Genomic DNA, 11,975 nt, shown 5'->3' with positions numbered 1-11,975 from the left:
GGCTCTGCTCTGCCCCTACTCCAATTGGGGTGACGTGACTACCACACCGGCGGGTCGCTGGGCCTGTTCCGGGTTCGGGCGGTGGCTCTGCCCTGCCCCTACTCCAATTGGGGTGACATGAGTACCACGCCGGCGGGTCGCTGGGCCTGTCCCGGGCGTGGGCGGCGGCTCTGCTCTGCCCCTACTCCAATTGGGGTGACATGTCTACCATGCCAGCAGGCCGCTGGGCCTGTTTTGCCGGTCGGTCGCAGGTCTGCCTACCTTGCGGGCACGGGCGGCGGCTCTGCTCTGCCCCTACTCCAATTGGGGTGACGTGTCTGCCACAACAGCAGGCCGCTGGGCCTGTCCCGCCAGTCAGTTGCAGTTTTGCCTACCTTGCGGGCGCGGGCGGCGGCTCTGCTCTGCCCCTACTCCAATTGGGGTGACGTGACTACCACACCAGCGGGTCGCTGGGCCTGTCTCTCATTTTGTTTCTAAGAATTGTTTTAAAATTTCTTCTGATTTCCTATTGCTACTCACTTATCATTCAAAAGAGTATTTATTTAATCTCCAGGCATTAGAGATTTGTATTTTTATCTTGTCATTGATTTCTCATTTTATTCCATTATTATCTGATAGGATGTATGAAATCATGTCTAATTTTTTTGCATTTACTAAGATTTGCTTTGTACACTGAAGTATTACCTATTTTAAAGAACATTCCATATTCTGCTAAAAAGAAAGTAAATTCAGTTGTCAATGGATGAAATAGTCTATAGATGTCTGTTAGGTCCATCTGATTAATAATATTTTTTAGTTCTCAAGAGTCTTTACTTAGATTATGTCTGGATGATCTATCTACTAGAGAGTTGTGTTGAAATCATCCAGTATACCATGTTGGGGTCTATTTGATTCATTATATTGAGAAGGATTTGTTTTGTGTATGTATAATATTCACTGTTGCTTGGGGAATATTTACAATCATTGAATCTTGTTGGATGATTCCATTAACCAGTATTAAGTGACCTTCTTAGTCTCTTCTAATTAATTCTAGCTTGAAGTCTACTTTGTTAGGAGAATAGCCACTCCTGATTGTTTAGGGTATCATTTGCATGTATATCTTTTCCCACTCATTCACCTTCAGTTTGGGGATATCTTTGTAAGGCAAGTCTCTTGCAAACAACACATGGTTGGGTCTTGCTTTTTTAATCCAATCTGCCAATCTATATCTTATGACTGAAGTGTTTAGACTATTTACAGTAAATATTATCTAGAGATTATTTTTATTTCCTGCCATTTTGACTTATTTCTAATGCTTAATTCAGACTTGATTCTCCTTTAATAGACTATGCAATTCATCCCTATGCTGGCTTTCATTTTTCTTTTTCATTCCTTCTGCATGAAATATTTCATTGAGTATGTTTTTGTAGTGAAGGCTTAGTGGTTATGATTTTTTACTTTCCACTCAACATTAAAAGTTTTTATTTCATCTTCAATTCTGAAGGATAGTTTTTCTGGATTTTATAATCTTGAAGATACCTGCTTTCTTTCAGGTCTTGGTAGATATTATTCCAAGCCCTTCTGGCTTTTAGGGTCTGGGTTGAGGAATCGATTAAAATCAGAATTTGCTTACCTCTAACTGTGACCTGTCATTTTTCTCTTGCAGCTTTTAAAAATCTATCCTCCTTCTATATATTAGGCATTATCATTGTAATGTGTCTGGGAGAGGATTTCTTTTGATCTTGTATATTTGGAATTCTTTATATATCTTGAATTTGAATTTCCATATTCTTTCCTAATATTTGGAAAGTGAAGATTGAGGATTCCTTTAGTTTGCACTTCAGAGTCTTTTTGTACCCTAATCATTCTTAAATTTGGTCTCTTGATGTTATCCTAGATTTCTTAAGTATTCTGGTCATGATCAACTTTTTTATTGTTGACATTATAGTTAAGATTATGTACTTTTTCTTCAAGGCCTGAAAATCTATCTTCAAAGTGGTCTAATCTATTTATGATGCTTCCTATTAAATTAATTCTTAATAACTTGATTTATTGAGTCTTTCATTTCCAGGATTTCCATTTAGTTCTTTTTAGAATCTATACTTTTTACTAAAGTGATCTTATTACACTTCCTATATTTTTTCTTTAATTTCACTCTTTATATCATCTTTTAGCTCTTTGAATAGTTCAAGTATGAACTTTCTGAATTCTTTCTCTGACATTTCCTCCATTGTGGTGTTAATGTGGTTAATTATTGACATATTGTGGGCTGTTTGGGGTGGTTTGTTCCCTTGCTTTTTCATACTGTTTGTAGGTTTATCCATCTATTGGAATGATTATCACACTTCTTTTATCCAAGGGCCTAATTGTTTGTTTCTTTCTCTTTTGAGACCCAGGCTGGGCAAATATCCAGGTATTGATACTTTCACTCAATGTGTATCTTCTGCTGTTCCCAATATTAGCACCATTTTGAGGTAAGTTACTGAACCCTATTTACTAAAATCACTTCAGAGAAAAGACATTCAATCTTAGGAAAATAACAAAAACTTGTTGATACTATTCTTCCCAGTTCCTCTAATCCAGATAGGAAAGGAATTTGTAGTAAAGCCCTTTCCTGTCAGCTGTTCTTTTACCATCTCCCTTCTGTGCTGTGGAGGAGTTGGGGATCACCACCTAGCTCCACTCTGCCATCTTCTGGAGTGATAGCTAGTATTTTTACATAGATTACATCAGTAAGCAGTACAGTTTCAATAATTATTATTATACTTATTATCTAATGTTATGCCCTTAGAAAAAGCATTTCCTGGCTTTCAGGGTGCCTGGCATTTCCCCTATTGATCTTTTTGCACCTGCGTAGGAGAGAAATCTGGGCCTCCTCAACACAGGAGAGGAAGCATATAAATGGCTCAAAGTTTTATGCTCCTGGTAAGATGCTAGCAATTTTTGTGTTTCAACAAATTAACACTTTCCAGTTGTTATTACTTGGGAATTTAATTTTTTAAATATGCTAAGGCAAAAACTATATTCCAAAAATTAAAACTTAAACTCAATTTGAGATTTTTGAAAGATGAATGTAGAAATTTGTTAAATAAAATGTTTCAAATGAACCAGTTTCTGTAGTTGAAGGCGGGTTATTAACAAGATAAAAATTATAGTTCTACTAAATTAATTTGTTTATGAATTTATTTAAATGAAGACATCAGAGTATTAGGTTTATTGAGATTATTATACATTTCACCCTTTCCCACTAAAACAGACCAATGTAATAAAGAATTCTCTCTCTCTCTCTCACACACACACATACACACACTCACACACATATATATGCACATACATACAAAGATGGAGATAATATGCATACAAGAATCATAAGGTCATTTTTCATACTAGCTCTGTGAGAGCTTACTTCTGGAGGTTGTCCTGAAGTTACAATATGAATTTACAACTCTCCAAGTCCACCGTCAAATAACGTCACACTGATTCAAGGAGCAAGTACATTCGAATAACCCCTTCCCTTGCTTGCATCACTGCTATCATTCAGCACATCATCAAACACATGTCATTACTCTGGAAAAACTTCCCTGTTAGATTAAGAAAAGACTTTTACTTCCCTCACCTGTTCCCTAATGCTCTTCCTTTGTGTATGTAGAGAAGAGTGTCTGACCTGTTTCATTTTCCTTCTCTCTGAAGATCTTCTATTGATATTTCTTGCTGGGCCAGTCTACGGGCAATAAACTCCATTTTTTTTTATTTTAATTTTTTGTGGTACTAAGGATGGAACCCAGGGCCTCTCAAATGCTAGACAAGCACCCCACCACTCAGCTACACCCCTAATCAAACTCCAGTTTTTGCTTGTCTAAAAAAAATCTTTATTTCCCCCTCATTTTTGAAGAAAAATTTTGCATGATACAGAATTCTAGGTTTGTGGGTCTTTTCTCCTGACATCAAATATTTCATGCCACCCTCTTCTTGTTTACATGGTTTCTGAGAAGTCAGGTAAAATTCATGTTCTAATCTTCTTCAGGTAGGATGTTTTCCCTTAGGATGTTTTCCCTCTGGCCTCTTTCACCATGTTCTGTCTTTGATTTTCTGAGGGTCAAATATGATAACCTAGGTTCAGCATTTGGCATTTATCCTGCTTGGTGTTTGCCGAGCTTCCTGGACCTGTGGTTTGATGTCTTTCATCAATCTGGAGAAATTCTTGGCTCTTGTTGTTTCAAGTATTGCACCTGCTCCTTTCTCTTTTTCTTTGGCTTCTGCAGTTTCACTACACATAATACACCTTCTGTAGTTGCACCAACCAGTCTTTGGATATTGCTTTCTTCAGTCTCTGCTCAGTCTCTGCTTCAGTCTCCTCAAGCTCAGTGACTCTTTCCTCAGCTGTGTTTGATCCACCAGTAAGCCCAGCAGAGGCATTCTTCTTTCTGTTAGTGTTTTTTTTTTTTTTTAATCTCTAACATTTCTCTTACTCTTATCCCCCTTCAGAATTTCCATCTCTCTGCTTTTGTCTGTTCTTGTTTGTTGCCTGCTTTTCCTACTAAGGCCTTTAGCATATTACTCATAGTTTTTTAACTTCCTGGTCTGAGCACACCAATATCCATGCCACAGCCAATTCAGTTCAGAAGCTTGTTCAGCCTCTTCAAACCAATTAGTGACTCTTTGCTGAAGGGTGTACATGATACACTGAATGAAGGACCATGGTGCACAGCCCTTCGCTAAAGTATTGGTGAGGTGGGGAGGCAGCAGTCATAAGACTGGGTCTCAGGCTTCTGTGAATCTGTGCCCTGGACACTGAATGCCACCAATGGGTCTTGGTCCTCCTTCAATGGGATAGGATGGCTGGAGAAGCTGGAGTTGGGTACCCCCACCATCCCATGGTTTAAAACTCTTTCTCCTGATCACAGGCCTCATTAAAAACAGAATGAGGGGCTGGGGTTGTGGCTCAGAGGTAGAGCGCTGGCTAGCATGCGTCAGGCACTGGGTTCCATCCTCAGTACTGCATAAATATAAAATAAAGACATCGTGTCCACCTATAACTAAAAAAAATTAAAAAAAAAAAAAAACAGAATGAGGGGGCTGGGGCTAAGGCTCAGCAGCAGAGTGCTTGCCTAGCATGCATGAGGCACTGGGTTCAATCCTCAGTACTACATAAAAATAAATAAAAAAGGCATTCTGTCCAACTACAACTACCAAAATAATAATAATAATAATAATAATAATAATAATAATAATAATAATAATAAAAACAACCAGAATGAGGTGGCCAATTTTAAGATGACTACTTTCCCAAACACCCTACCAGAACCAAGAGATTGTCCCCAATATTTACCAGAGCTCTAATGCATAAAACTCACAAAAGTGAGGGTCCAACACCCCACAATCCAGTCCTTCTCCAGCTTTCAACTCACCCTTGTTCACACTGAGCCCCAACAAAGAAGGCACAGGTGTTCCTGAGATGGTTTCTCGTTGTGGATTTCTGTTTAGGTGAGTTGTGAGCCTCCGTATTCGCCTGTGTCCACTTGCTGGGGCAGGTGGTCATCCTGTGATTGCACTTTGACAATCTAAGAAAAGCTGTTGTCTTCAGTGTGTGCAACTTTCAAGTTGCTGCCAGGATCAAGTGTTGACCTCCCAGCTCCTCACGTCCTGAGCCCCCCGTAGTAGTTTAACAGATTGCCATCCCCAGACTTTCCACCGGTTAAAAATTGAAGAATCATTATTTGCTTTAGTCAGCTTTTTTGCTGCTGTGACTAAAGGACCCAACCAGCACAATTGTAGAGGAGGAAAACTTTATTTGAGGGCTCATGGTTTCAGAGGTCTTAGTTCATAGAAGGCCGGCTCCATTGGTCTGGGCTCAAGGTGAGGCTGAACATCATGGTGAGTGTGTGGCAGAGGGAAGCAGCTCAAATCATGGTGATCAGTAAGCAGAGAGTGTCTCCATTTTTGAGATACAAAATATATACCCCATAGCCACACCCTCAATTCCCACCTCCTTCAGCCATACCCGACCACTTCAGTTACCACTCAATTCCTATCAAGGATTGTGTTAAGACTTTTACAACCCAATCATTTCTCCTCTAAACTTCTTGCATTGTCTTATATGTGAGCTTTTGGGGACACCTGACATCCAAACCTTAATACTATTCTAGCAGAATCATAGGCAACTAGTGCTAAGAGAAAGTTGTGCCAACTTGCAAATGGAGTGGATCAACAGCACACAATGAAGAGCTCATGTTTCAGCATACTAGAGGGCAGAGAGGAAGCTGATTTGTGTTTCTGAAATCAAGACCTAAAGATCAAAAAGTTATGTTAAAATTAAGAAATCAAAATTTTGTCTATCTACCTACTTTTTATTTGAAGGAAGGTTCAAGTAGCTCTAAAAGTCATAAATGACTTGCTAAAGAACAATTTCTAATTCCCACCTCAAAAATAAGATTGCTAACAGTATTTGTTATACCTTTGTTGAACATGGGGTTAAGGGATTTCAGACCACTAATGTTTTAAGATGGCAATTAAAACGGGGTCCTTCTGTGCAGAGCTTCACTCACTGAACACGCAGAGCTTAGAGTTCATAACTAATATAAAGGCTGTATTACTACTCTGCAGTTACTTAGGAAAACAGCCAACTTTTCCTTTAGATATGTGGATGAGATTCAACTGCAATGAAGAAAAATTCTTCAGGGAACACCAGATTTTGTTCTGTGAATAAGTGAGAATTAAACAGCTATTACTTTCCCACAGAATCATAAAATGTACTGAGTATTTCTCACTGCATTATAATTGGGCCACACATTCATCAACTAAATGTGACTAATTTAAAATGCTATCCAGGTTTTTGTTTATTTAATAGGAGCAGACAAACTCACACATACACTAAATATGTAAAATCATGTGAATTTGTGAGCACCATGAACAGAAGATCCATAAAAGTGGGTCAGGCCATTCTGGAAGAACCAGTGGGCCTTCTAGAAGCTTCAGCTTGTGTCTACCAGAAGAGCTGCTGCTCATAGGTATGGTCATAAGGTTCTCTGCTCAAATTTAAATTCACTTTTCTCAAAGTAAAAATAGAACTTTTAAAAGCAAGAGTTTGATTTAATATTTTAAAATTTTAATCATTTGTTTTCTCAAATGAGAAATAGTATTTTATGTATTTCTCCTCCATTCACGTTATTTTTTGCACATAAATATTTCATTATCCTAGGGCAGCCAATTGAAAATATCATGAGGCTTTAAGAAGTTCATATCTTAAAATAGTTGTTTCATGTACATGAGCTAGTCTAAGGTAATAATTTGAAATTGGTTAGATTAATGTGAAAAATATTCTTTGTGTATCCAAATATTTTGCAGACTCTAAAGTCACACTTGAAAAAATAGCTAAAGATGAGGGAAGTGCTCATGGTATATATTGAGTAAACAGATATTTAACCTTAAAGTCGGATCTCAATGGGGAAGAATTCATATATGGAAAATAGAAACAAAATACACCTAGATAATGGGGTTGCATTATTTTCTTTACCAAACTTCCTATGGTTTTCAGACTTTCCATAAGCAAAGTCAGCACAAACTTACTTTTCCTATCACCATGGCCAACCAAGTCTTTCAGGACTGGTGACACAAACTACAACCAAGCTCAAAGAAATCTGGTCCCAAATGTTCTTTCTACTCCATATTGTTTAACATCCAGATTATCTCACAAAGCAGGAAAATAAATTGTTGCCTCCCCCAAAATAAAAACCTTTTTTTTTTTTTTGCAAATTATTAAAACACAAAAGTTACTGAGTTGTTGTTCTTTTTAAGGACTGGTAATGTTTCATTTAAGAATAAGTTTCTGTTTTAAAGATTCTATCTCACACACACACACACACACACACACACACAAAATACATATTTTACCCAAGTTACAATTTTCTTTAGTCTGTATATAGCTATCTGTGCTTCTAAGTAAGAAAGCATTACTTCATTCCATAGGTTCTCAGATCACAGACATGATACTTCCATTTACTAAGGAGATTCCCTCCCTTCTACTGTACATAGTCCTGGTAAAAAGCTTGGCCAGAAGATTATAGCAGCTCTTGATCATAAAGAAATGTTCCCTAGTTTGAAGTAGACTGATCCCTTAAAAAAAAAAAAAAACTTGGATAATCCAAGTTTTGACATTAGAAATAATGCCCCAAATGAATAGTTTACCTGAAATATTACTTGAATTAAAGACTAAGGATTATAGAGCTTCATTCTATGAAACAGAATATTTTTTAAACATTTTTTTAAGTTGTAGCTGGACACAATATCTTTATTAATTTATTTGTATGTGGTGCTGAGGATCAAACCCAATGTCTCACACATGCTGGGCAAGCACTCTACCACTGAGCCACAACCCCAGCCCTCAAATAGGACTTGAAATTTACAAAATTTACTTACAAAAAATTTCCATATCAAAATATTTCTGAAAAAAATTACTGTAGATGTTGAAAGTCACAATAGCTACTGAGATATTAGCATAAAGCTGGACTTTGACAATCACAGCCCTGTATTTTAGCTGAGTATTCTCCTTGCCTTTATTAAGCAATAGAATGAAAGGTGTCAAAATACTAATTAGAACCCAACTATAGCATCATTTTCGGGGGGAGGGATACTGGGGATTGAACTCAGGGCACTTGACCACTAAGCAACATCCCCAGCCCTATTTTGTATTTTACTTAGAGACAGGATTTCAGTGAGTTGCTTAATGCCTCACTTTTGCTGGGGGCTGGCTTTGAACACATGATCCTCCTGAGGCTTTGGGATTACAGGCATGTGCCACCGCACCAGGCCCAACTGTGACATCTTGGGGAAGGGCCCTCCTCAGACTGACTGGGAAAACAAGGAAGCAAGCAGCCCTGAAAGCTGTGACTCCTTTATTTCCTGCTGTGAGAATGCTCCCAGCCACCAGAACAGTCCATGCACCCTTGCACAAGTTGTGCACTCACTCTCAGCGCCATCAGTGCACAGGTTCTCCAATCAACAGTGTTCTCCAATCAATCCAATCATCTCTATGGTGCACAAGAAATAGTGGAGGCTGGGAGTATGTGTATCTTAGCTCCTGTCAACCCAAAGACAACAGAAGCAACTCCTGAGAAAACCTGTAGGGAACTTGGACCAAAGGCTGGTCAGATCTCAATGTTATGCTTATATCAAGAGTTGGCTGGCTCAGTACCACAGTAACTGATTCCTAAAATAAGGCAGATCCACTAGCCTGCTCTTTGCCTTCCATCTCTAACCAATATAAGTAGTAACACAGCTATTCTTTGTAGATTTTCCTGTTCAGGAACTCATTTTTTATAGCTCATAAGATTCAAAGTTCATGTTTCTATACCAAGTAGAAAAGTCTGGCTTATGCTAAATATATCTGAAGTTTTATAATCCACATTCTTGAGGGTATCATAATGTCAAAATCATTTTATCCTCAGATTAATTTTCCTGTCTATACATACTTAAACACACACACACACACACAGTTGTTAAAATTAAGCAAATACAAGTTTGATAGAAAGTAGTATTCTTGAGAGAAAATTACATGGCAGGAAGTGCTTAACACTTGTGCTTTTAACCAAATTACAATAGAAATAATTTAAGAAAGCATATTTGAAAATAAGGAAATTTTCTCATTGAAGTAAATTCGGCTCCTGACATAATTAGATACACAAGTTTTTTTTTTTTCTAAGTACCAAATACACAGTAAAACATTAAACATCAAATTTTAAACTATTACTTTAAAAGTTTCTCTTTTTTCTTCTTTCTTTCTTTCTTCTTTAGTTGTTGATGGACAGTATGCCTTTATTTTATTTGCTTATTTTTGAAAGTGGTGCTAAGGATCAAACCCAGTGCCTCACACATGCAAGGCAAGCACTCTAACACTGAGACCAGCCCTGGCTCAAAAGTTTTCCTTTAATTTTCTGATAAACAAATTGTTTAATATATACTATTATGAGAAGGTAAACACTGAAACTGGATATATTTGAATTCAAAAGTACAGTTTTTTTTATTCAAATCTTTTAAACATTTAATAATCTGACAATTATCTATCATATTTTATTAATCTATCTCTATTTTGTTAGAAACTAATAATTCTAATTTTATTTCCAAGAAGTTTATGTATTTTTGTCTGTCTACTTTTAAATAATTAGTAAGTTAGTAGAATGTGCTTGACTAGGCTCAACTGTGAACTAATGGATTATGTAGAAAATGGTAGTAGAAAATTTCTCATTAGAAAATGCCAACATTAATGGCATTTTTGAATGCAAATAGTAATTACTTTCAGCAACCAACAAAATACTACAAATTAACTACAAGACAGAGAGTGAAGGACACCAGATCACCACTGAACAGCTTTTATTAAATACTCTCCCTGTTAAGTTCTCCACTAGCGAATCAAAAGGTCACTACAATGCTCACAACCCAGGCAGTATCTATATGAAAATGGTGGACACAGGCTATGCGTTCCACTTCTCTTGTATATTCTTAAGGTCAGTGGATTATTTAACATGTTTGCCACGTCTGAATTCCTTGTGTTTTAACTCATCAAAGTAATGGATACTCATTTCATTTGGGGTTAGGATAAAAGGGGTGAGTCAAATGAAAGATTATCTGAAATAAAATATAAATTCATTCTTTTTCCTGTATCCCCAAGTGTGTTTACTTTATGTATAATTAAAGAAAAGAAATTACAAGCATGAAATTGCTTTTGTAAAGTCAATCACAATCCTGTTATCCTACTTTCTGATATGGCTGCCTGCTTTTGAAGGCAGCTACAGAAAGTGAAGAAAGCCTCACTCAAGGTAGTTGATAGCTTTCTCTGTGCTCAGCATAGAGAAGAGTGTTCTTTGATGCATGCCTACTATTTGTGGTCTGTTACTATTCCTGACTCTGAATCTCAACCATGGCTTTGCCCTGAAGGACTCACCCAACACTTAAATTACACTTCTGCTAGACATTTGAAAGGAGACACTAATTACATTCATGGCTTAATTAAGGTCATTGCTCTTTTTCTTACAATCAGGGATACAATACAACTCAGAAACTGGTCACTGAACTGATGTCACATTTGCATAAGAATTATTGAATGGCTGAATTAATAATCTACGGATAGTTTTTCTTTAAAAACAAATTTTAAAAACCTGTGCAGTAAGCTGTAATATTTTAACCTTAAAAAAATGGTCCCTAAGCTAGACAAAATTCAATAATCAAAATAAATTAGGACAGAAAGTCAAAATTCAAACTGGCAAAACACTTGGGCAAAAAAGCTTCACAAAGCTAGTTATCTTGAGTATCCAATTAGCGGATGTTATGGCCAAAGGAAGAATTTTAAAAAACAACAACAAAAAAAATTGGATCCTAGTGAAACTTAACTCCAGATGCCTTCTTCCTGGGGCATGCCATTACTCCCCTGGAAACCACTCACAAGGTAATCGCTCTAGTTCACCCAGGTGTTGGATGTCCACTTATGTGTCCTACTGGGACATTTGAAAAGGGTCCCTTTTCCAAACTGGGCTAGCTTTATGAGCAAGGCGACCAAAGAAACAAACAGTGCACCTAGCAACCTGCACCTAGCACCTGAGGCTCTCTGGTCACAACCTACTCACACCAAGCACGCAGCCATAAAACGTCCCCAATTTAAGAGCTCTTCGGGTCCTAAGAGATGTTGCCAGCCAGGATTCGCAGAAAAAGCGGTCGCGAAAAGGTGCTGAGAGCCTAGTTCTCGCCAGCAGCTGGGCCCGCGTCACCTACAGGGTCCCGCACCTGCTGAGGCAAATCTGCGCGAGGTCAGGGCAGTCTGGTGGCCAGTCCGAGCGCAGTCCGCACCCACGAGTGCTCCCGCCCGGCCGCGTGCCTCGGACCCTGCGGTCCCCACGCCCCCGAGTCCTCCTCTCCCCTCGCCCCAAGACCCTGCGGTCTCCAGCCCTCTCGCCCAGCGCCCCGGACCCTCCCCGCTCCGCGCGCAGACCCTCATGGCTCCCGCATTC

The 11,975-nt window shown here is 38.3% G+C and overlaps 1 protein-coding gene across 4 annotated transcripts in view; it reads right to left on the bottom strand.

Annotated features, from left to right (window-relative positions):
* Mlf1 (myeloid leukemia factor 1) overlaps window positions 1–11,975 on the bottom strand; it is a 36,222-nt gene that overhangs the window by 23,674 nt on the left and 573 nt on the right. The gene's annotated exons all lie outside the window — the stretch shown is intronic.

Source organism: Marmota marmota, unplaced genomic scaffold (genome assembly GCF_001458135.2).
Source record: "Marmota marmota marmota unplaced genomic scaffold, marMar, whole genome shotgun sequence".
Lineage (NCBI taxonomy): Eukaryota > Metazoa > Chordata > Mammalia > Rodentia > Sciuridae > Marmota > Marmota marmota.
This window is presented reverse-complemented; position numbering and strand designations above follow the sequence as displayed.